Here is a 22,605-nt window from a genome sequence, read left to right on the forward strand (position 1 = left end):
AATAATTACTAGAAGAAGCAGTAAGGGAGGATGGAAGGAAGAATGGGCTGAAAGAGAAAAGGAGATACTGATGATGTGTTGCTAAATCAAACACTTGGAAACTGGCTGGATGTGGAGACTAAGGAAGAACGAGGAATGAGGATGCCTTCCTTCTTTTCTTTATCCGTGGTCAATGAGTTGGCAAGTCCTGACAAGCCCATCGTCACAACTCTGAAATCAGCGGTAAAAAAAAAAAAACACAATCTTTTTAAATTAGACAGACCTGAGTTTGAGGCTCAGTTCTAACATTTGTGATGAAAAACGACTATGGGCAAACTCAATTTAAGATTTGATTTGATTGATGGTAAAATCGAGATGATATCTGTCTTTGATTATCTCTGTCACTCAACTTGCTCAGAGTTCAAAGTTCAAGCAAGTTGCAAAAGACCCCTTCAAGTTTTTAGGAAGATGGTAATGTCATGGACTGCAGTGGTTATCAGAGATAAGAAAGCAGATGGCAAAGCTGGCAAGCTTTGAGAAAGGTAGGGCATTCAGATCATGGCATGTTATGTTTAAGAAAGTAGAGGATGTGCAAGTGTGAATATTAAAAAAAAATTGGAGATAGCGCTGAAACTCAGGAAATAGTCATGGCTACACACACACACACACACACACACAAAATACAAAACCAACCAGAAAAGATTTAGAAATCATCTGGAGCCGAAACTATGAGATTATATGAGATGGCAAAAGAAGCTTAAAGAATTTGTCATAGATTTAAAAAGGAGAATAATATAATGACTAACTCCTTACATTCATTCTTTCATTAATTTATTAATTTAAAAATATTGAACATCTATTATATGTTAAATATAGAGTTAAGTCAGCCTACACAAATATGATTAGGATGCATTCTTTGCCCTCAAAATCTCTGTTTTAAAGGTAGAATCACACTTGAGCACAAACTTTTTAATTTAAATTTTAGTTAACATACAGTGAAATATTGTTTTCAGGAGTAGAATTCTTTTTTTAATTTATGTTTATTTATTATTGAGACAGAGAAACATAGCATGAGCAGGGGAGGGGCAGAGAGAGAGGGAGACACAGAATCAGAAGCAGACTCCAGGCTCTGAGCTGTCAGCACAGAGCCCGATGCGGGGCTCGAACCCACAAACCCCAAGATCATGACCTGAGCCAAAGTCAGATGCTTAACTGACTGAGCCACCCAGGTACCCCAGGAGTAGAATTCTTTAGTTCATCACTTAAGTACTATACCCAGTGCTCATCACAACATGCACCCTCCTTTAATACCCATCTCCTCCCCCCAACCTCCCTCCATCAACCCTGTTCTCTATCTTAAGAGTTTCTTGTGATTTGTTTCCCTCTCTTCTCTTCCCCCCCCAACTTACTGTATATTCAAAACTAAAAGTAGAACTACCCTATGATTTAGCAATTGCACTATTAGGTATTTTACCCAAAGGATACAAAAATAAAGATTCAAAGGGGGAATATGCACCCCAATGTTTAGTTTACAGCAGAACTATCAACAATAGCCAAACTATGAAGAAAGCCCAAAAGTCTATTGACTGATGAATGGGTAAAGACGTGGTATATATACGTGTGTGTGTGTGAGGGTGTGTGTGTGCGCGCGTATGTGTGTACAATGTAATATTACTCAGCCATCAAAAAGAATGAAATCTTGCCATTTCCATGATGTGGATGGAGCTAGAAGATATTATGCTAAACAAACTAAGTCAATCAGAAAAAAACAAATACCATATGATTTCACTCATATGTGGAATTGAAAACACAAAACAGATGAGCACAAATCATCTTAATTCAGTGACTGGTAATATGACATAGAGGTTCTTCTGAAACTTTCTTGGGGACAGAGTAGATCATTAAGGAAGATTCACAAAGTTAAACAGATGCTTGAGGAATTAAAAAAAAAATTAAGCAAATAAAACAGCAAAAGGCATTCATAGAAGATGGATTAGTACCTGTACATAAACATTCATCTGCCCACACAGACCAAAAAAGCTCATGAGGTGTCCGTGAAATAGCAATTGTATAACATGGTCGGAGTCCAGGGGTAATGAAGAAGGAAATATGGCGGGGGGTGGGGGGAAGAGGGGAGTCATGTATGGCAGATTCTTAAGGAATTTAGTTGCTTTTATTTTGTATATGATGAACAGTCATTAAAGAACAGAAGGCATCTAGAGAATGGTGAAAGCAATTAAATTAAATTCTATATTTTAAAACAAACACTTACTTCACTGGAAATCACCATGCCAACAAATATCCCATGTCACAAAAAAGAGAAAAACAATAGCTTTATTTTGACAACTGCTGTTCTATATATTTTGTGTAAAAAAAAGTTCTACCTTTCTCAGGTAGATGGCAAAAATGGCAACACCCTGGCTACCATCAAAAATAGGTGAAAGAGATTAAAAGGTAATAACTACCAGTTAAAATAAGTGAGTCACAGGAATTAAATATAGGGAATAAAATCCATCAAATTTGTATGGTAATAGATGGTAACCACACTTATCATGGTAAGCATTTGTTAACGTACGTAAATGTTGAATCAGTGTTGTACACCTGAAATTAAAATACTATGGTATGTCAACTGTACTTCATTTTAAAAAATCCATGCTAAGAAACTTTCTATTTCAAAAGATAAATCTGCTTGTAATCTTTACAGTGCAGCTTTGAGGATCTTGACCAAACCAGAAGCAGCACCACTTTGTTACTATATTTGTATCATACATTCAATGGTAAAAGCAAACAATAAATAAATAAAGCCAAGAGGTCATAGACTGAAAAAAGAAAGTGAATGAGGCACCTGGGTGACTCAGTCAGTTAAGTGCCCAGACTCATGATATTGGCTCAGGTCATGCATGACCTCTCAGTTTGTGAGTTTGAGCCCCACACTGGGCTCTGTATTGACAGCACAGAGACTGCTTTGGACTGTCTCTCTCCCTCTTTCTCTGCACCTCCCCCTCTCAAGCTCTTTGTGTTCTTTCTCTCTCTCTATCAAAATAAATAAATAAACTTAAAAAGAGAGAGTGTGAAATCTATTCTGTATCCCTTGAATGTGGAATGACTTTGTTGTTACTTTTGCATTGGCCATTTGAACATGGAGGAAACGATTGCATGTGAATGCCGAGCCTGTACCTTTTGCACATTTCCCACAGTCTCTTAGAATCCTGATGCTACCATGTGAGTAAGCCCAAGCTGGCCTGTTTGGAGGGTAAGAATGAGCTGAAGCTAGCCTAGACCAACCAGCCTCCAGCCCCGCCGGTCAGTGACACAGTCATGAGGGAGCACAGCCAAGAACGCCAGCCCAGCTAACCCGAGCCAAAACTGCTGATCCACAGAATCAGGAGCAAAATAAAGGATATTATTTGAAGCCACTCGATTTTGGAGTAGTTTGTTACATGGCAAAGAAAACTGAGATACAGTCTACAAATTACATGTTAGCAAATGCAACATTTTCAGATACGAAATTCCCCATTTATTGGTCTTTCTATAATAAACTTAAACCACACCATTTGGTAATCAATCATTCATGTTCAGTTAGTTATTCACATATACAATGTAGTAAAAGTAAGTTAGATCCCAGTCATTTGAAACGGTATCATTCAAACATGGACTGGGGCTGTTTGACTTAGTCCAAGGAAAAGTTTTTGCTACCACCAATGAATAATATAAATAGGGTCCGAAAGGGAAAATTTATCCTACCTACTAAAATAAATTGTTTTTGAGTACTTAGAACTTTCATTAACATACAAATAACGGAAAAACTAATGGACTAAGTCAAATCATCCTTATATTCACACCAGTTCATTAGCTTAGAATGTTACAATTTGTAAGATAAAGCATTGGAATTGCAGTTGAAAAAGTATTCTGTTTCTTACTTTGTTGATTCAAATGGATTTTCCTGTCATCTGGTATTAAATTAGTGAAATGTTCTGATATTTGCAGATCAATAATTCTACTGACGGGCAATCATGTACGTATTTCACATTTAGTGTGACCTATCTCTCTCTGTCTTCAAAAATCTAAGTCTGTCTCCTGATTTATGTCTTAGCCCCTTGAATTCTTTTTTTAAAATTAAGTACTCTCATGATTGTCTTTCAACATCAAGCTCATGATCTAAGTTCACCATTCTGTGACCATATCCTTTCATCTAACCTAGAAAGTATTGTGGTGATAATTATGGACTGTGAAATCTAGACAAAGAGAAAAATAAATATGGGAGAAAGATTTTTTTGGATACTAGACCTTATAATGTGACATCTTATAATATAGAATGGAATTTCTTATTTTTAAATCATTCATACTTCTTATAGTACACATTCCAAGTCTAAGAATTCCTATTCTGCTGTACCTTCTATTATGTCAGAAATTATCATCGTTAAAAATGTCAATTTCTTAAACAGAATGTGGTACTTTATTGTTTCTTTAAGTTTTATTTATTTTATTATCAGTGAGATTGAATATAGTTTCATAAGTTTATTTGAATTTTTTCTTATTCATTTCCTAGTCAGATCCTTTGATACTATCTTAAATAATTAAATATTATTTTGCCTCCAATTCTCCCGTCTCTTCTCTCTTTTCCTTTCTCCTTTATCTTCTTATTTCTCACTTATATTTGCCTTTAAACATTGGGTTTATATTATTAAATAAAAAGCAGACTAAATAAATAAAAGTGCAGAGTTGGTAGTAGTCAGAAAACTCTACACTAGAAACAAAGAAATTTGAAAATTTTCTTCCCCCATGCTTTCCTTTCAGAAGACACCAATAGTTTTGCCAAACTCCAAGAATGGATCACCCACTTCTCTTTTTTAAATTTTATTTATTGTCTGTATAGAGGAAGAGAAACCAAGGGAGAGAGAGAATCTTAAGCAGCTCTCATGCTCTACACAGAGCCCAACACAGGGCTCGATCCCACAACCCCAGGATCATGACCTGAGCCAAAATCAAGAGTCAGTTGCTCAACTGACTGAGTCACCCAAGTGTCCCGGGATCACTCACTCCTCTTTAGGAAGGCTTCAAAAATCATGATTCTGGGAGACTTCAGAGAATGAGAAACAACTATAATTCTATAGAGGCTGATGATTTACTCAAACTGTTGGATTGTTCTTACTTTCTGAATTCTAATATATAAAAACCTGAGTACTTCAGAATCCCAAACAGCAATATATATAAATATAAATTATATACATATATATATATAGTTATAAAGATATGTAAATAAATAGAAGTATAAATATCTAAAACTTTGCCAGGAATCAAGATTCTAAACGAAATGGTAGAAGGGAGGCCAGGCAGAAAGGAAGGAAGCTTTTATTCAATTTTCCGATTAAAATTCACAGGAAGAGTCATGCAAAGCAATGATTCTCAAAGCATGGGTACCTGAACCAGGAGCAGCAGCACCAGAAAACTTAGAAATGCAAATCCTCTGGCCTCTCTGCAGAGCTGCTCAATCAGAAGCTCTGGAGTAGGACCTAAAATCAGTGTCAACAAGGCCTCCAGGTGATTCTGAAGTGCACTTAAGTTTAAAGGCTACTTGTCTTGCTGGCCACGTGCTTACCTGCATAAATATATAGACAACATCTTATTTCCAGGTTGTTGCAGTTTGTCGTGTCCCGCCTGCTACGTGGTTCCTTGATGTTCACAGCAGTTAACTTCAGGCTTCCCAGAGTGGGAGTAATCTAAAATTACCTTTTAGGACAGAAACATTTACACTCCTGCTTGGAAACTCAATTAACTTTTAGGATTCTCATTGGACTTCCTGAGTCAGCCCAGAGATCAGAACTTTAAAAGAAAGAGGGGATATATGTATTTTATTCTTTTGTTTTCAGATCATTACCTGGGATCCCGCTTAGAATGATTCTCAAAGACTATTCCTTCCTTCCTTCCTTCCTTCCTTCGTCCCTCCCTCCCTTCTTTTCTTCCTTCCTTCCTTCCTTCTTTCCTTTCTTCCTTCCTCCCTCCCTTCCTTCTTTCCTTTCTTCCTTCCTCCCTCCCTTCCTTCTTTCCTCCCTTCCTTCCTCCCTCCCTCCCTCCCTCCCTTCCTTCCTTCCTTCCTTCCTTCCTTGGTTCATTCATGCTTGTACTGCATACCAGGACACTGGGTTAGGTACAAAAGTTAGCCAACAGATACGTACCATACTCGCACAATAACTACAGACAGAAAAGGTGATAGATGTATATTATAAAATTACAATTTTCTAAACTATAGTAAGTATCATGGTGAGGTACTACAGGACACTGTGTAAGAGAGGGGATATAATCTCTAAATTCAGGAAAACTCTCTCCAAGTGAGTAGCAAGCATAAGATAATACCAAGACTGTCCTCTAGATGTTTGTCCATCTCCTCAAAGAATAAAAAGACATGCTTCTGGGAAACCTGAAGGGAGATAAGAAAAAAATATTGGCCTTCTCTTCCTTTGGATAAAGTAAACATACAAGGGGAGGAAAAATGTTGCCTTACTGTGCTACTTTTTATTTCTGTCTATCCTGATTATCTTCAGGATTAGTATTATGTAAAAGATGCCAACCCATCCCTTTAGAATGAAAAGGTATTTTATATCAACCTCCATTTATTATAAAACTGAGTTTTCAACTGAGTGGAGGTGGGGCATTTCTTATCTGCAGATATGATCTGATAAGAAATAGGTCTACCTATCAAAGCTAAGTTCAAATAACTGAGTATATTCCAGTATCAGAGTGGTCAAGGTAACACTTTGTCATTAAATCTAAGGAACCAGGAAAAAAAAGAAAGAAACTTCAGTTAACAGCCATTATAGTCAGTAAAAGTGGTCAGCACTGATAAACTCTAACAAAGTAGGTTGAGGGGCGCCTGGGTGGCTTAGTCGGTTAAACGTCCGACTTTCGCTTAGGTCATGATCTCGCGGTTCGTGGGTTCGAGCCCCGCGTCGGGCTCTGTGCTGACTGCCAGCTCAGAGCCTGGAGCCTGTTTCAGTCTGTGACTCCCTCTCTCTCTGACCCTCCCCTGCTCACGCTGTCTCTCTCTCTCTCCTAAAAATAAATAAAACATTAAAAAAAAAAAAGTAGGTTGAAAAGAAAAGGAACCCCAAATTATTTCATAACAAGTCAATAGAACAAAATTACATTTTGATACTCAGTTCCTGTAGTCAGGTTAGGTAGAAGAACAAGTCATGGTTAGAGTGGTTAGAAGTAACAAAATATCTACAGGTCAACTTGAGGATGAGACAATGTCTTCTATTTTTCTGGTAAATAAGTTGTGTAGAATTGTTGAATCACTAGATTGCACACCTGAAACCAATATCACACTGTACGTTAACTACACTGGAATTAAAATAAAAATCAACACACATGCATGTGCACACACACACACACACACACACACAGAAAATGTATTCTACTAACCAATATATACTAACCAAGATAACAGCATTATGGTTTCGACAAAGGAAAGGTTCTTTGGTGACCAGAGGGGGAAAAGAGTGCCATCACTCTCCCTGGAAAATGTAAGATGTAAAGTTAGGCTAATCTTATGAGTAGGCAAAACAGCGTGTAGCCTCTGCAGTGAAATATATTTATCTGTTTTATGGCTACTGTTTTATTACATTTTCTTACATCTTTGTTTTCATTTAATTTTAAGTAGCTACTGCATTTAACATGGTTCCAAAACAAATGTAAAGAAATATATGACTAAGAAAAATCTCTCTCCCTCCACAGTTCTCTGTTTGCCCAGCTCTTCTTCCTCCATTCCCACCACATACCAACATTATCACTTTGTTGTGTATCTTTCTAAAATTCCTTCAAGCACATACATATTTTTCTAAATTTATCTGCTGTTTTTATACCAGGCTAGTATGCTACACACATTGTTCTGCTCCTTGTACTTTTCATTTGACAATGTGTAATCTGACCGTGATATTACAGATAACTACTTATTTTACACTTGCACATCACTGCCTTATACTGAATACATCGCATTATATACTTATGATGAGTGAAGAATCTTCTCTTATGTTAAAGAACCATTTTGCATTACTTTTATAAGGTGCTTATAATATTTGTCCTTTCCTCTGTCAGGTTATTGGAAAGTTTGATGTTCAAAAATTGTAACAATCACTTTGGCACCATCACCAGCCAATAGCAAAGGACACCATTGTAAACACCTGGAATGCCCGTGGAGTCATATTCCAGTGGAAAGTTACCCCTGATTGTTGGTCTTTTTCTAGGTGCTTTCAGCATACAAAGTGTATTGAAAATAACTTTCTCCAAACGTGTCATTTATCTTCTGAATTTGCTTATGTTTTTTTTTTTTTTGGAGGGCAACCCAAACTTTTGAAATTTTAGATCATTAAGTTTTCAGACCCTTCTTTTATGCCATCCACATTTTCAACTCGAAAGAGTTTTCCACTCCAAGAATTCTTTTTTTTTTTTTTTTGAGTACATATATTTCAAAGTTTTCACACTTAAACTTCAAAAGATTGGGATGTTATCCTAGTACACATTTGAGACACAAATATGTCTATCTTTATTTTCCCCAGACAGTATAGTTATCTGACTATACTTATTGATTAACCCATCTATTTCCCCACTAACTTGACAGAAACCTTATCCATATATTAAATCCCCATATGAATGTGTGTTTATTTCTATCCTTTCTATTTTGTTTCATTAATCTGTATAAATCCTCAGGTACTAGTGCCACAGTGATTTAATTTAGTAAATATTTATATTTTAAAACTTTAAATCTTCTCTACTCTCATCCCTCTTCTTTTTCAAAGTTTTCCAACTTATCCGTATTTTCCCATATTAGGGTTAGGGTCAGTTTGTAAAGTTACCCTCTTCAAAAAAGATGTTGATGCCACTCATATACACTACTGGTGGGAACAAAAAATACAAGAGGGAAGTTGGTCTTATCTAGCAAAGTGCATGTTCATTTGACTTTTGAACAAGCAATCTTAATTCTAACAATTAGTTAGAGATTCATTAGCAAAAATGCAAAAATACATATGTACAAGAAAACTCACTGAAACATTTTGTTGTAGCAAAAGCACTGAGACATCCTAATGCATTATGAACAGGTAGCTAGTTGAATAAAATATGTTTATCTACACAACGGAGTAAAGTGAAGCTGTAAAGAAAATTAAGAACCATCTCCATATACTACCATGGAGTGATTTGAGTAAAGTGATATCTAATACGTTTTTTAAAACTTCCTTTGTTTCTCTTTTTATCTCTTTTGATTTCTTGAGGGTGTATTTTCTTTTTCTCCAATAAATTAGATAATGATTTATCTAATTTTTTTCCTCAAAGAACCAGCTGTGGTATTGATTAATTTTATACTTATTTGGTTTCTAACACATTTTATTGTTCATTTTATAACCTCTAGATTCAGATGCTTGTTTTCTTTTCTCTTTTATTTGTATAAATATTTCAGCCTGTAAATTTTCTTCTATGCTTTCCTGCAGAGAATCTCATCAATTATTATGTATAATGTTCTCCTAATTATTACTATACAGAAATTCTGCAATTCCTGTGTGCATCCTACACTGAGTCTAGAGATGTTTGAAGTTATTACTTTGTTAGTTTGTTTTAATTTCTAAATAGTAATCTCTTCTCTTTTCTGGTTTAATTTTTCTTATATTTTCTATACTATTTCCAGTTTTTGAAATGTTTAAGATTGCTTTGTGACCCCTTATATGATCAAATTCATGAGTATAACAAGGACACTTGAAAAGAATGGACATTCTCTCTATTTTGGGGGTTCAAAGTTTGATATATCAATCAGACACACTTTTTAAATTATGTCACTTAGGTTACTTACAATCATACATTTTGTGCAGTTTGATCTATCATAGATTGAGAAAGGCAAAATAAATTCATCTACCACTAATAAGTAGTACATTTTTCCATTTAATTTCCTGTATGTTCAGCTTCCTTTAGTTACTTGTATTTGAGGCATAACTACTCATAATGTTTATCTCTATTATAAATTCCTCACATTAGCATTACAAAGGAAGCTTCTCTTTCTCCTTGAATAATTATTGGCCTAACCTGCATTTTGTTTAATGTCTTACACGTCAAGAGCCCCACATTATTTTTTGTTTGCACTGCATGAGAATACATTTGCCTCTTTTTGTCCCAAATTCTCTGAATTATTTTACTCATTGACTTTGACTTCAATGTAAAGTTAGGTTTTCTTTATGCTCCAATCTGAAAACCCTTGTCTTTTAATAGGTATACTATTTATTTACGAGGAGATGTCAACAAATACATCTATCACCTTGCCAGAAATATCATCTGTTGTAATACTTGATGAGCGTGCTTAGAGAATCTTCTTTTTAGGTTTGAGATATTACCTTTCATCCCTCTTTCCTGGGCACCTCTGCCCTGCTTTCTACATGGTTCTCCCTCAGAGATAACAGCATATTCAGTAATCAGCTGTACAGGAATACCTTAAAAGTCTGTGTAAGATGTGCATCAATCAGGTAATTAAATGGACTTTTATATGACTTACAAAGTCATAGTCAGTTCCACCTGTGACCTTTACCTCTCCGATCCTGATCCCAAAGCTACAATCTAAGATTTCTACTTTCCTTGGAAGTAAATTGAACATCCTGCCTTCTAACCATAGCCAATATAAAAATTCAAAAAATCTCTGCCAAATCACGGTTCTCCAACATGAGCCCCGCATTATCCTCCCAAAAGAATGCAGCAAATTGACAGACCCCTCCCCCTTCACTTACCTCCCTCCCCATGGCAGGCAGCGGACTCTTCCTTTAAGATCTACTTTCAGTTTAAAACTTTCTCTTGCCCTCCAGTCAAGTATGCTCTTGTCCTCTCCAGAACAAAATTCCTCTAGGATATATCACCAAATTTTGTACTTACAAAATTCCTCCCTGGATAGATGATATTGTAAAAAAAAAAACAAACAAACAAAAAAAAAACACATGAACTTAATTTTTTCCACCTCTAAGTTGAAATTATCTCAGAATAGAATTTTCTTAAAATCTTATAGACACAGAGTTGTCAGCACTAGTTAAAGAGAGAAGATCTCATTAAGAGTTTGCCTATAGTTATTAGCCCCTTAATGTAAATTGCCTTCTCAGTTAACTGGTTTTAGTGCAGGGAGGAAATGAAAACACTTAAGAGTTGGAGAAAGAGTGATTTTGAAAGAAACTTTAACGGAGAGATTTAATGATGAGCAGAAAGCGCATAATCACCTGGGAGCAGACAGGATGCAGCAAGAGAAAGAGGAGTAGATGAAGAATGGGAGGAAAGGGAAAACAATGTACTATGTTTAATTCCCATTTTTACTGGGGCAATCCCCTTCTCCAAGGTCAAAACTGTGAACTATAGCACGCCAGATAAATCTGTGCACTTAAGATTGTTTTCTATCATATATTTTGAAAGTTTTCAAATATACAGCAAGGTTGAAAGAATTTTAATATATAAAAACTGGTATATCCACTAACTAGATTCCACCATTAATATTTTACTTAATTTTTTTAACCACATATCTATTCATCTACCCATCCACCAATCTCTCTGATTTTTTGATGCATTTTAAAGGCAATTGTAGAATTTGCATATTATAAACCAGAGTTTCTTTTCTAAATAGATTTTTAAAAATCTTTTGTAACGTTTATTTATTTTGAGAGATAGAGAGAGAGACAGAGCATGGGCAATGGAGGGACAGAGCAAGAGAGAGACACAGAATCTGAAGCGGGCTCCAGGCTCTGAGCTGTCAGCACAGAGCTTGATGCAGGGCTCAAATCCCTGAGTGAGATCATGACCTGAGCCGAAGTCCGATGCTCACCCGACTGAGCCACCCAGGCACCCCAATAGTTTCTTTCCTATAAAGGTAAAATTTACAATGTAAAGTACTATTCTCTGTCAGCTAAACTGAGACAGCTCTGTGCTTGTCTCTAGAGATGGCTGGAAGTCTGATACCAAGATAAGAACAAGCAGCCTAATTAAAAATTCATAATGTGCTGTTTAGTTTCAAACTTTAAACTTTACACCCCGGGGGGGACCAACTTGTTTATTGTTCACTTATCCCTGGTGTAACTGGTCAAACACCCCGGCTTGCCTATGTGAGGTGTGGGGCATAAAAGACTGGGAGATTTTTCCTCATGGTCTCCTGAGACTGGGATTCTTCACTCACTCCTCAATCAGTGGCTCATAATCCACTGACAGAACATTCTCTGAGACCCACAGAATGAGACCCGATGAACGGAGCCTGGGAGTTTCTTTGGCCTCATGATTACCTACACTTTTGTATGTCATTCTCCTTGCCTTGACTAAAGCCTTAATTAAGTGTGCTGTGTGAAGTATTGTAACGCTTTTCCTTTATCTAATCCTGTGAATTTGCTGCATTTATATACAACAAAATACATAAAGTTTAATGATGTTTACTAAGTTTTGAAAAACTCCTATCAAGACAGAATGTTCCCTCGTCTTCCTTCCTAGTCAGACCCATAGCCCACTTCCAGGCATACCTGATGTTGTTTGTCCACTTTCCCCCTCCCCCCCACCAGTACAGATTAGATAAGCCTATTGCAGAACTTCATATATATGGAGCCATATAGTATGTATAGAGTTTTGTGTTTGGCTTCTTCCCTAGCATGTTTTTTTTTTTTAATTTTTTAATGTTTATTTATATTTGAGAGAGAAAGAGCACTAGCAGGGGAGGGGCAGAGAGGGAGAGAGACACAGAATCTTCAAAGCAGGCTCCAGGCTCTGAGCTGTCTGCACAGAGCCTGAACAGGGGGGCTTGAACTCATGAACAGTGAGATCATGACCTGAGCTGAGGTCGGACAACTAACCGACTGAGCCACCCAGGTGCCCCTTCTTAGCATGCTCTTTTGAGACTCGTTCTTTTTTGTATCAGTGTGTTATTTCTTTTTATTGCTGAATTAATATTCCTTTATGTGAATACACCACAGATTGTCACTCCGTTTTCTTATTGATGTACACGAAGGATTTTTTTCCAGTTTGAAGCAATTTGGCATGGAGTAATATGAGTATAATTGTAAAAAACAACCTTTCTATTTTTCTTAATTTTGAATAAATATCAGAGGTAGAAACTTCTGGGTCACAGGTTAAGTGTACATTTTATTTTATGAGAAATTGTCAACATTTTCCCAAAGTGGCTGCTACATTTTACCTCCCCATCAGTAACGTGAAAGTTTTAGTTACGCCACATCCTGTTTGACATTTGATGTTATGAGTCGTTTTAATTTTACCCACTCAGGTGGATGTAGGGTGGTATCTTCTAGTTTTAATTTGTGTTTCCCTGATGACTAATGTTCTTAAGCAATTTTATATATGTTTAAGGGACATTTGATACATTCTTTTGTGAGGTGTCTACCAAAAATGTCTGTCCGTTTTTTAATTGGATTGTTTGTCTTTTCATTATTGAGTTATGGGAGTTCTTTGTATCTTGGGTGTCAGTTTCTTTACAGCTGTATGTTTTGTAAATATGATCACTGAGACTTTGGCTTGCCTATTCATTTCTCTTATTAATGATGTCTTTTGAGGAACAGAAGTATTCAATTTTAAGGAAGTCTAGCTTTATCAATCCAGCCTGCAGAAAGTTAATAAATCATTGAAAGGCAAAATTTCATTTTATTTTTTAAATGTTTATTTATTTTAAAGGAGAGAGAGAGTGTGAGTGGGGAAGGGGCAGAGAGGGAGGGAGACACAGAATTAGAAGCAGGTTCCAGGCTCTGAGCTGTCAACACAGAACCCAATGCAGGGCTTAAACTTATGAGGTATGAGGTCATGACCTGAGCTGAGGTCAGGCACTTAACCAACAGAGCCACTCAGGTGCCCTTGAAAAATCATTTTAAAATTTAGGGGGTCGTTTGATATTCACTAATAGTAACAATATTAGCCTCTGTCTCCAGGGTAAAAGTTAATAATAATAAAAAAAGATGGTTCAATATGAAGAGCCCTGAACTGTGACACTTGCACACCTAAGAAGTACTGGACATGTACAAAATGGAATATTTTTATCATGAATAAATATGAATTATGACCTTCTGTTATAGTCCCCCACCCATGCATGAATAGTAAAGAATTCAAATCCTTCATGCATTATGCAAAAACTGACACAGAAATTCTTAAAACTTCACAAGAATGGAGCTCCACTTTGTAATCCTGATTAGTACTTTTTTAAGTGCTAGCTCTTGATAATTTGTTTGACATAGCCAACAACATCTCTTCAAAGTGAAAAATAGTTGACTAAAATTATATGAACCACAAAAAATTCAGACTAGAGTTCTATAATTATGGTTGTCTCAGTTATAATGTAAAACAATAAATTAAAAAGATTGTAAGAGTGCTTTTTCTCATTCACACCAGGGGATAATACTTAATGATATGATAGACTCTTACTGAGGGTATTAACTAATGTCAATGAGGATGGTGATTTCTCCCCCCAAGAACACAATTACAAACTATAAAGCTGTGTTTGACTCACTTATATTTTAATACAAAGAGATTAACATAATAAAAAAACATTTTCTAGAGAAATTATTTTGTTTTTCAAAGCCTCATGCCTTTTAGAAAAGAAATTTATAAAAATCTTAAGAACAGAATGGCATTAAAAAAAAAAGAACAGAATGGCATTCTGAATTTCAGGGATTTTTTTTTCAGTAGGAAAAAGTTAAGTAGTTTTCTCTCTTACATTCAGAATCATGAAAATATATAGTCTAATCACAAAATGATTTGATTATGATGAAGATAAGTTTCCAAATAATATTATTTTATTCAGGCTAGACTGGGTCCTTTAAGACTTGATTTTTATCCTGAAATGGTAGGCAAGAATTCATATGCATTCATTCATTCCACATATATTTAGTAGATACCAACTGTATTGCAAGCATTCTGAAAGCTCCAAAAATACAACATTTAGCAAACTAAAAATTCCTGATTCTCAAAGAGGTCATTTTATAATAACAGGAAATAATGAATAAGTAGATGGCATGTCTAGAGATAATAGGAATCAAGAGTGAAATAAATGATGAAGGAATACTTAAGGAATGTGAAAAGGCAAGTCCTTTAGCTTGCTTAAGGAAAAGCAGACTAAGAAAAGGGAAAAAAAACAAAAAGGCAAAAGCATTGGTCTTCCATGAATCCAGTGAGGTTGGTAGAGTGACATTATAGAAACATAGCTGGGGCTAAGTCAGATGGTGTCTTTCAGGCTGGCATTTTCCCTTGACAGACAAAGGCAGCCATTAGATGATTTTGAGCAGAGGATTCACATGATGTAACTGTTTTATAATTCATTCTATCTGCTTCATGGAAAAGAACTTTAAGGGTGAGAATGGAGTGACACCAATTAGGAGACTACACAATCCGGGTGAGAGATGATTTTGCCTTAGACCAGGAAGCGTAACAGTGGGAATGACCAGTAGGTGGTTTGATAAGAAAGTCATGAATTCAAGGGAGAAGACTGGGTTAGAGATATAAATTTGAAGAACCACACAATAGAAGTGATTTTTAAAGCCTCAAAAGTAGATGAAATCACTTCCTAAGTAGGTGTGAATAGAGAATAAAAAGTTGAAGAAGACAACTAGTTAAAAAACTAGTAAGTAAAGCCAGAGAGATTATAGGTAAACTGACCAAATGTGGTGTCCCACCAGGTAGGTGAAGAAAGGAGAGAGAAATCAACTGTGTCAAATGCTGCTGATATGTGAAGTAAGGTGAGTACTGAGAATGGCCATTGGTTTGTCAAGATGAAGTCACTGGTGACAGCAATATGATGGGGCAAACAGAGAATAGGACCAGAGTCAGCAAATACAGGTGACCCTTGTATAATGCAGAGGTTAGGGGTGCCAACCCCCTTGCCGTCAAAAATCTACATGTAACTTTTGACTCTTTTGAGAAAAAGAAAGAAAGAAAGAAAGAAAGAAAGAAAGAAAGAAAGAAAGAGAGAAAGAAGGAAAGAGAGGAAGGAAGTAAGAAAGGAAGGAAGGAAGGAGGAAGGAAGGAAGGAAGGAAGGAAGGAAGGAAGGAAGGAAGGAAAAAGGAAAGGGAAGGGAAGCCCTAAAACAGGCAAAAAAGTTATCTGAGTGCAAAAGGAATACATCTACACTATGAAAAAGAGATACTTGAGAAATATAGAGGAATAAAAAAGAAAAATTACTCAGATTTTTACTCTTCAACATTTCGGACTCATTTCTCTATTACTATTGCAAACTGCTTAGCAAACAAGATATCACACATATTTGCAGTTAAAATAATGCAGCCACTATTTTCTAATGATATACAATGTTAAACCTGTTTGTATTATTTCATGGTATAATACACCATAGTAGAGTTTGGAACATTCAGAAGTTTGCTAATTTTTTGTCATTATAAAATAGGCGTTTTTAATTCTTATTCTTTAAATCTTCACTTGTCCTTAGAAATTTTCCTCAAGGTATGTATTCAGAAGTAGAATTTCTGGGTTAAAGCACAGGAACATAGGTAGGCTCTGGGTCATCATAACAATTTCCAAAAACTTGTTTTCCAAGTTATATCTTCACTAGCACTAAGTAGGCATGGAATTGTTAATGTTTTGCATAATTCACTATTTGCTGAAAACGTTTTATCATAGCTATGATTCACCTACTCATTATCAGCAAAGGCAATCTCTTTCCAGTGTTAATGAACCATGGGCCTTTATATTTTTGTAGTTCATGCGCCTGGTCCAACCAGCTGTGGCTTACTTTAAGGCATTTTTCCCTGTGTGAAGTGGTTTAATGTCTTTGTAAATTAAGAATACTATCTGTCACATTTTATTTCAAATACATTTCTATATTTTTCTCATTTAATTCAGGTTTTGTTTTGCTTTACTTTATTGACTTGAAAGAGTTTACACCTTGAGGTACATTGGTCATTTGTACCTGTTTGGTTTTATTCAGCTTCATAATGCTGTCTCCGTTTACAAATTAAAATGATATTTTCGGTTTTTGTTTTCTTAGTTTCAATCTCTATGTTTAAAATGCATTTGGATAAAATGGAGTGAAGTATAATCAAAATGGATTTTTTAACTAGCTCCTCAGTACTCCCAGAGATACATTTTGAATGATCCATCTCATTCACCTGATTCATCAGGTCTCATTTATCATGAATTACACGAAAGGATCTGGTTTCATGATAGCTATTCTATTCCATTGATCTGCCAGTCTATTTTTCACCCAGTAATTACTACAGTTTAATCATTTAAATTACACATTTAATTATCCTAGTCTAAGAAAAAGTTTTATCTTATAGGACTAGTCCCCACATATTATTCTTCCTTTCTTAAAGTTTTGCAATGAGTTTTCACATCTTCTTCTTTAAGATAGGATTGAAGTCCCCATTTTTGTTGTCATTTTGTACAGTGATTAAGAACATTGATTCTAAATCAGTCTGCATAGATTCAAAACCCCAGCTCTATCACATACTAATTCTATAAACTTGGGCAAATTATATGAACTCTACGCATCATTTTCACATCATTTTCACATTCTATGGGTATAATAATAAAACGCACAGTGAATGATTAAATATGTGCATTTTAGCATTTAGCATTTAGAATAGTACCTGGCAACATAACAGAGAACATTACATAGAAGTGTGTCCTATTATAATTTAGTGGCATCCACTTTGCCAAACTTTATATGCATCCGTAATTCAATCCTTGCTTGGGCCCACTTCTCGGGACTCTCTCCTTCTGACTTAATGATCTTGTGAAAGCAACCAACTTAAAATAATCCCATGTTTGGTCATAAGAATAGTCTCATAGGAGAAAAAAATCCAAGACTTATTTTCCTATTTCCACTGAAATTATTTCAGAGGTATTGCCTCACCTGAAGTTACTGATTCTCTTGACTTTCAGCCCATAGGACAGGAAGAAAAAACACAAAGGCTCACAAAAGTGTGAGTATGTATGTTTAAAGTCATTCCCAATTCATTTTTGTTGAAACACTGCATTATCATCTGTCTTCCATTATGATTTAATGCAATCTATAAAACAAGATTTTAAGAATAACTCTTTGCAGCTGATAGTTTGCCCCAAGTATACACTCTTATATACATGGTGTTATCTGACCTGTCCCATTATGATGCACTCCCAATAGTTTGGGTTCTCAAATGCTAAGGGGGAGAGAGAGAGAGAGAGAGAGAGAGAGAGAGATAAGGAGGCTTACCAGGAGAAGAGAACAGGTTAAAAATGGAGATTCCAGAGATTTTGATTAAATAGGTTTGCACATTCACTAAGCTCTTACCTTGCCTCCCAAGGAACAGAATAGAATACTGATGGGCTCAAGGAACATATTTTGAGAAATACTGCCCAAAGGAGGGGCCTAAAGGGAAGCATCTGGCAATGCGGCATTCACTATCATAGCGATCGCTTCCTTAAGAAAAGAGAAAGACCAATTTCTCAGATTAAGGAATGCTATCAGACTACAATGTGGAACACAGTCAGGGATGGGAAGAAGATAGACACACCTAGATATGCTGCTGGTGTTACAAGAACAGATACTTAAAATCAACAGCTGCCGTGTCCAGCTTAGTCTGCAGATCATTTTTCTTTCTCCAAGACGTGGCATCCCCACTGCAGGGACCTTCCCTCCACAGGGCCACCTCTTCTGAACTCCACTTCCTCAACAAAAACAAAACCAACCAAGCACATAAAAAAAAACAAAAAACAAAAAACAAAAAAAAAAACATAAAAGTGGCCTGTGAGGGAAAGTACAACCTCTACCTTTCAGATAGTGTCTAAGCATGTTCCCCATTTGACTCTTGCAACTGTGGAAGGACCCCAAAGTCTGGGTGTAACAGATGTGTTTTCACCATCCATGGCTGACACCTTATGGAAGTATGGCCAGTTCAAGAGGAGGATGGGGATATCATTAGGTGTCTCTATACTTAAACATAAAGAGGAGGACATTCTCTTTCAAAATGCTTCCAATGCATATCCAGAATTCTATGTTCAGTGATGTCTACAGAAATTGAAATTTTAGCTCAGTATCATCACCAATATGTCATGTAACATGAGCCAAACTGTCTACTTTTCCAGGCGGCCAGCTTAGATGTCTTTTCTTGCATATATTACCTCCCTTGCTTTGCTCACTTCTCCTACCAACAGCACTTAATTGTAACGAATTCCACATGTCAGTGAGATCCACGGTATTGAGAACTAGTCTAAGGATTAATGTTTCAGCAAGTTCAGAAAAAGTAGAATAAGAATTATGAAAGAAAGGAGTTCCTGGAGAAGTATTAATCATGTTTAACTTGCAACAAGTTAATATTCTCGTGCTCTAACATGCTTCAAGTAAATGATAAACTTTTATAGACAGAAAATTATGCCAGTTTTTCCCCCCAAATTGGTTATCACTCACTGAGTTCCTCTCGATGGTCTAACATTTGCTTAGAGTTTTACAGACCATTCATTGGGTTCTGTTAGAAATATTCATCTTTAAAAGATACTTAAGGATGGTAGCTTTTAATACAGTCAGTATCTGGGCAATGATAAAATAGTCATAGGTAATACCATCCATCATCTTCAACTCACTGAAGGCAGGCTACTTTAGTGAAAGAGTTGTACATTTCACTGACCAATTTGCTTCACTTAGGGAACAATCTTAGTTGTAACATAAAGCCTGTGGAACAATACTTCAAAGAAATACAGACTAGGCAAGAAGAATGACATAAAGGACAATGGACCAATATCTAAGACAAAAAAAAAAACCCACAGGATTTAGTGAACATAAAAGTCTGAAGTGTGAAAATAATTAGCTTCTAATAAGAATGAAACATTCTTTTTTTCTTAGGCCATTTTTAAGACACTTTTATGATATTAACTATATCTGAGAATAATTTCTACCATAGCAAGGAATCAATTAGGAACCAACAACGGACAACATTTTAAAGTTACTGGAGTAACATTTAGGAAGCATAATATGGCCTTTTAATATCCTGAAAACTCGGGGCACCTGGGTGGCTCAGTCAGTTAAGTGTCTGACTTCAGCTCAGGTGACGATCTCACAGTTTGTGGGTTCAAGCCCTGCATCAGGCTCTGTGCTGACAGCTTGCTCAGAGCCTGGAGCCTATTTCAGATTCTTTATCTCCCTCTCTCTCTGACCCTCCCCTGCTCACTCTCTCTCTCTCTCAGAAATAAATAAAACATTAATTTTTTTTTAAATCCTGAAAACTCTTTTTATGAGTAGGAATCTTCCCTCTGAAACTTCCCATAGTCTAGTCAATCATACGTGCAACAATCTCCTATTCTTGGTGACTATGGCTTTCTCACCCTCATCCTCACCCCACAGACTTGTTTTGATCCAATAGATGCCACAAGACTGTATGATCACTCTCCTAAAATGCCACGGGAATGTTAGAGCTGAAACAGGAAGTAATTAGCCCAGGAGTACCACATCCTGACAAGGTCAACTTTTAGCTGGCTAAGATACAGTGAGAATAACCCCAGACCTGGGATCAGAAATCCTGGGTTCAAATTCATGTTCTTCTGTGTTCTATGCCATCTCAAGCAAATCACACCACCCTCCAAGCCTCAGGTTCCTCCCTGACAGCAGTGATGGCAACATCTAAATGTGGAACAGTCTTGTCCAGCACTTGATATATAGCAACTACTCAGAATTGTGGCTGAACCTAAGTCTAAAAGTTGAGAAGATTCCAGAATCCCTCGCTTAATTTCTACTCCCACCCAAGAGTTTATGTTCACATTAACATAAGGGACACTTCTTCTCCAGGGTACACACAGTTTCAGTAATTGTCCTTAGTTATGCATAGGGGTGTGCAGATCCCGGCCACATATTTCATGAGCTGTCCATTTACTGGCAGGAGAAGTATTTAACAAATATTACAGACTTGAATACAAATAAGAGCAAACACTATGTGCCAAGCACTATTCTAAGTCCATTACCTGTATTAATTTATTTAACCCACACAATAAGCTAATAAAAAAATAATTTATTTGTGTGTGCTTAAAACACAGGCAACAAAGAGAATAGAATCCCTTGTGTCTTAGAAATGCTTCTAAATAATGAGGAGCCTGATTTTATGCAGCTGTTCTTCTCTGCATCCCCGAAGCTCATTTGTTTTTAGAGTGCGGGGAATCGCTCCAAATCCAGGATGCAGGATTCCATAGAAATGGTCCAGGTGGCTGGTTGTTGAAGAGAGAGGTATATAACAGCTATAGCTATAAGCATTTGCAGCTAAGGAAGAGGAAAGGTCAACCTAATTCTACCACAATACCATTAATCAAAACAACTTTTCCATAAATCACTGAGGATTATTAAGGATAAAGGGAAATTTTCTTCGCTTCACATTTTAGCCTTCCTTGATTTTGTGTATGCTCTAAATCAAGAACTCCTTTTTTTTCTTTTAACTTTGATGGCTGGTATAGCCTTTTCTCAGATCCATCAGATGGTTAGGAGTATTAAAAAGATCTCATTTTAAGTTGTCAAAGAAAGAGACAGAATAAAGATGTTGAGAGAATTCAATGGCATTTGGTGACACTTTCACCTGTGAAATAGCTGTGCTTCTTATTGTTCTTTTTATTCCATTAAACTTGAAGCTGTTATATAAAGGTTTCCCAGTATGTAAAATCTTTGCTTTAAAGTATAAAATTTTTAAAAAATTATTGAACCATCCACCTAGCATTTATTATTCAAAACAGACGTAAAACACTAAGAGACATTACCAGATTATACAATGCTTTTTCAAAATCAACAAATTTTGACAGCCTTATTTATATTAAAATTTCCAATATAAGAAGACAACGCTTCTTTTGGTGTTATAATAATTCTTGTTTCTTCGTAAATAATTCTTTTTTTATTTAAGTTTATTTATTTTGAGAGAGAGAGAGCGAGCATGCGCATGAGCAAAGCAGGATCAGGGAAAGGGTCCCAAGCAGGCTCTGAGCTGTCAGCACAGGGCTTCATGTGGGGCTCAAACTCACAAACCCATGAAAAACTAAGAGGTGGACAGGTAACCCACTGAGCAATCCAGGTGTCCCCCCACCCTTTTTTTCCATACATTATTTCATTATTTAACTATAGTTACTGTGTTATAAGTTACTTCTCTGGACTTATTTACCTTGGAACTGAAAGCTTGTACCTTCTGACCACCTTCAAATACTTCTCACCATACACCAAATTCTTCAGCCTATGATAACTCTATTTTCAAAAGTACAGAGCTCAATTTTTTTTCGTTAATGTTTTCTTTTTCAGTAAAATGCCTTAATATAAATCCAGGAACTATGTTATTATGTTGCCAATGTCTACATTTCCACGTAAGTTGGATTCTCTTTCATTATATAATTAATTTTTTAAAAGGTAAATTGCATTCCTGTGTCTCTAAGTTTATTATTGATAAAGATATTAGACAGCCATATAGCTTTAAATAAATTTTTACTGAAACATTATTTAAACATTAGGAATAAAGTGATTTTCAATTGTTTAAGTTGTTTTGTGTCAATATCATGTGATGGGGTTCTTGAGCAAATGGCTAAGAATTCTTGAGACATCTTTGGTGCAAAAGGATAATTATATTAAAGTTAGGGGGACAATAAAGAGCTGCACTGGGGTTGTGAGGAGTGACTGATTCTATACT

Source organism: Hyaena hyaena, unplaced genomic scaffold (genome assembly GCF_003009895.1).
Source record: "Hyaena hyaena isolate Hyena2069 unplaced genomic scaffold, ASM300989v1 scaffold_1008, whole genome shotgun sequence".
Classification (NCBI taxonomy): domain Eukaryota; kingdom Metazoa; phylum Chordata; class Mammalia; order Carnivora; family Hyaenidae; genus Hyaena; species Hyaena hyaena.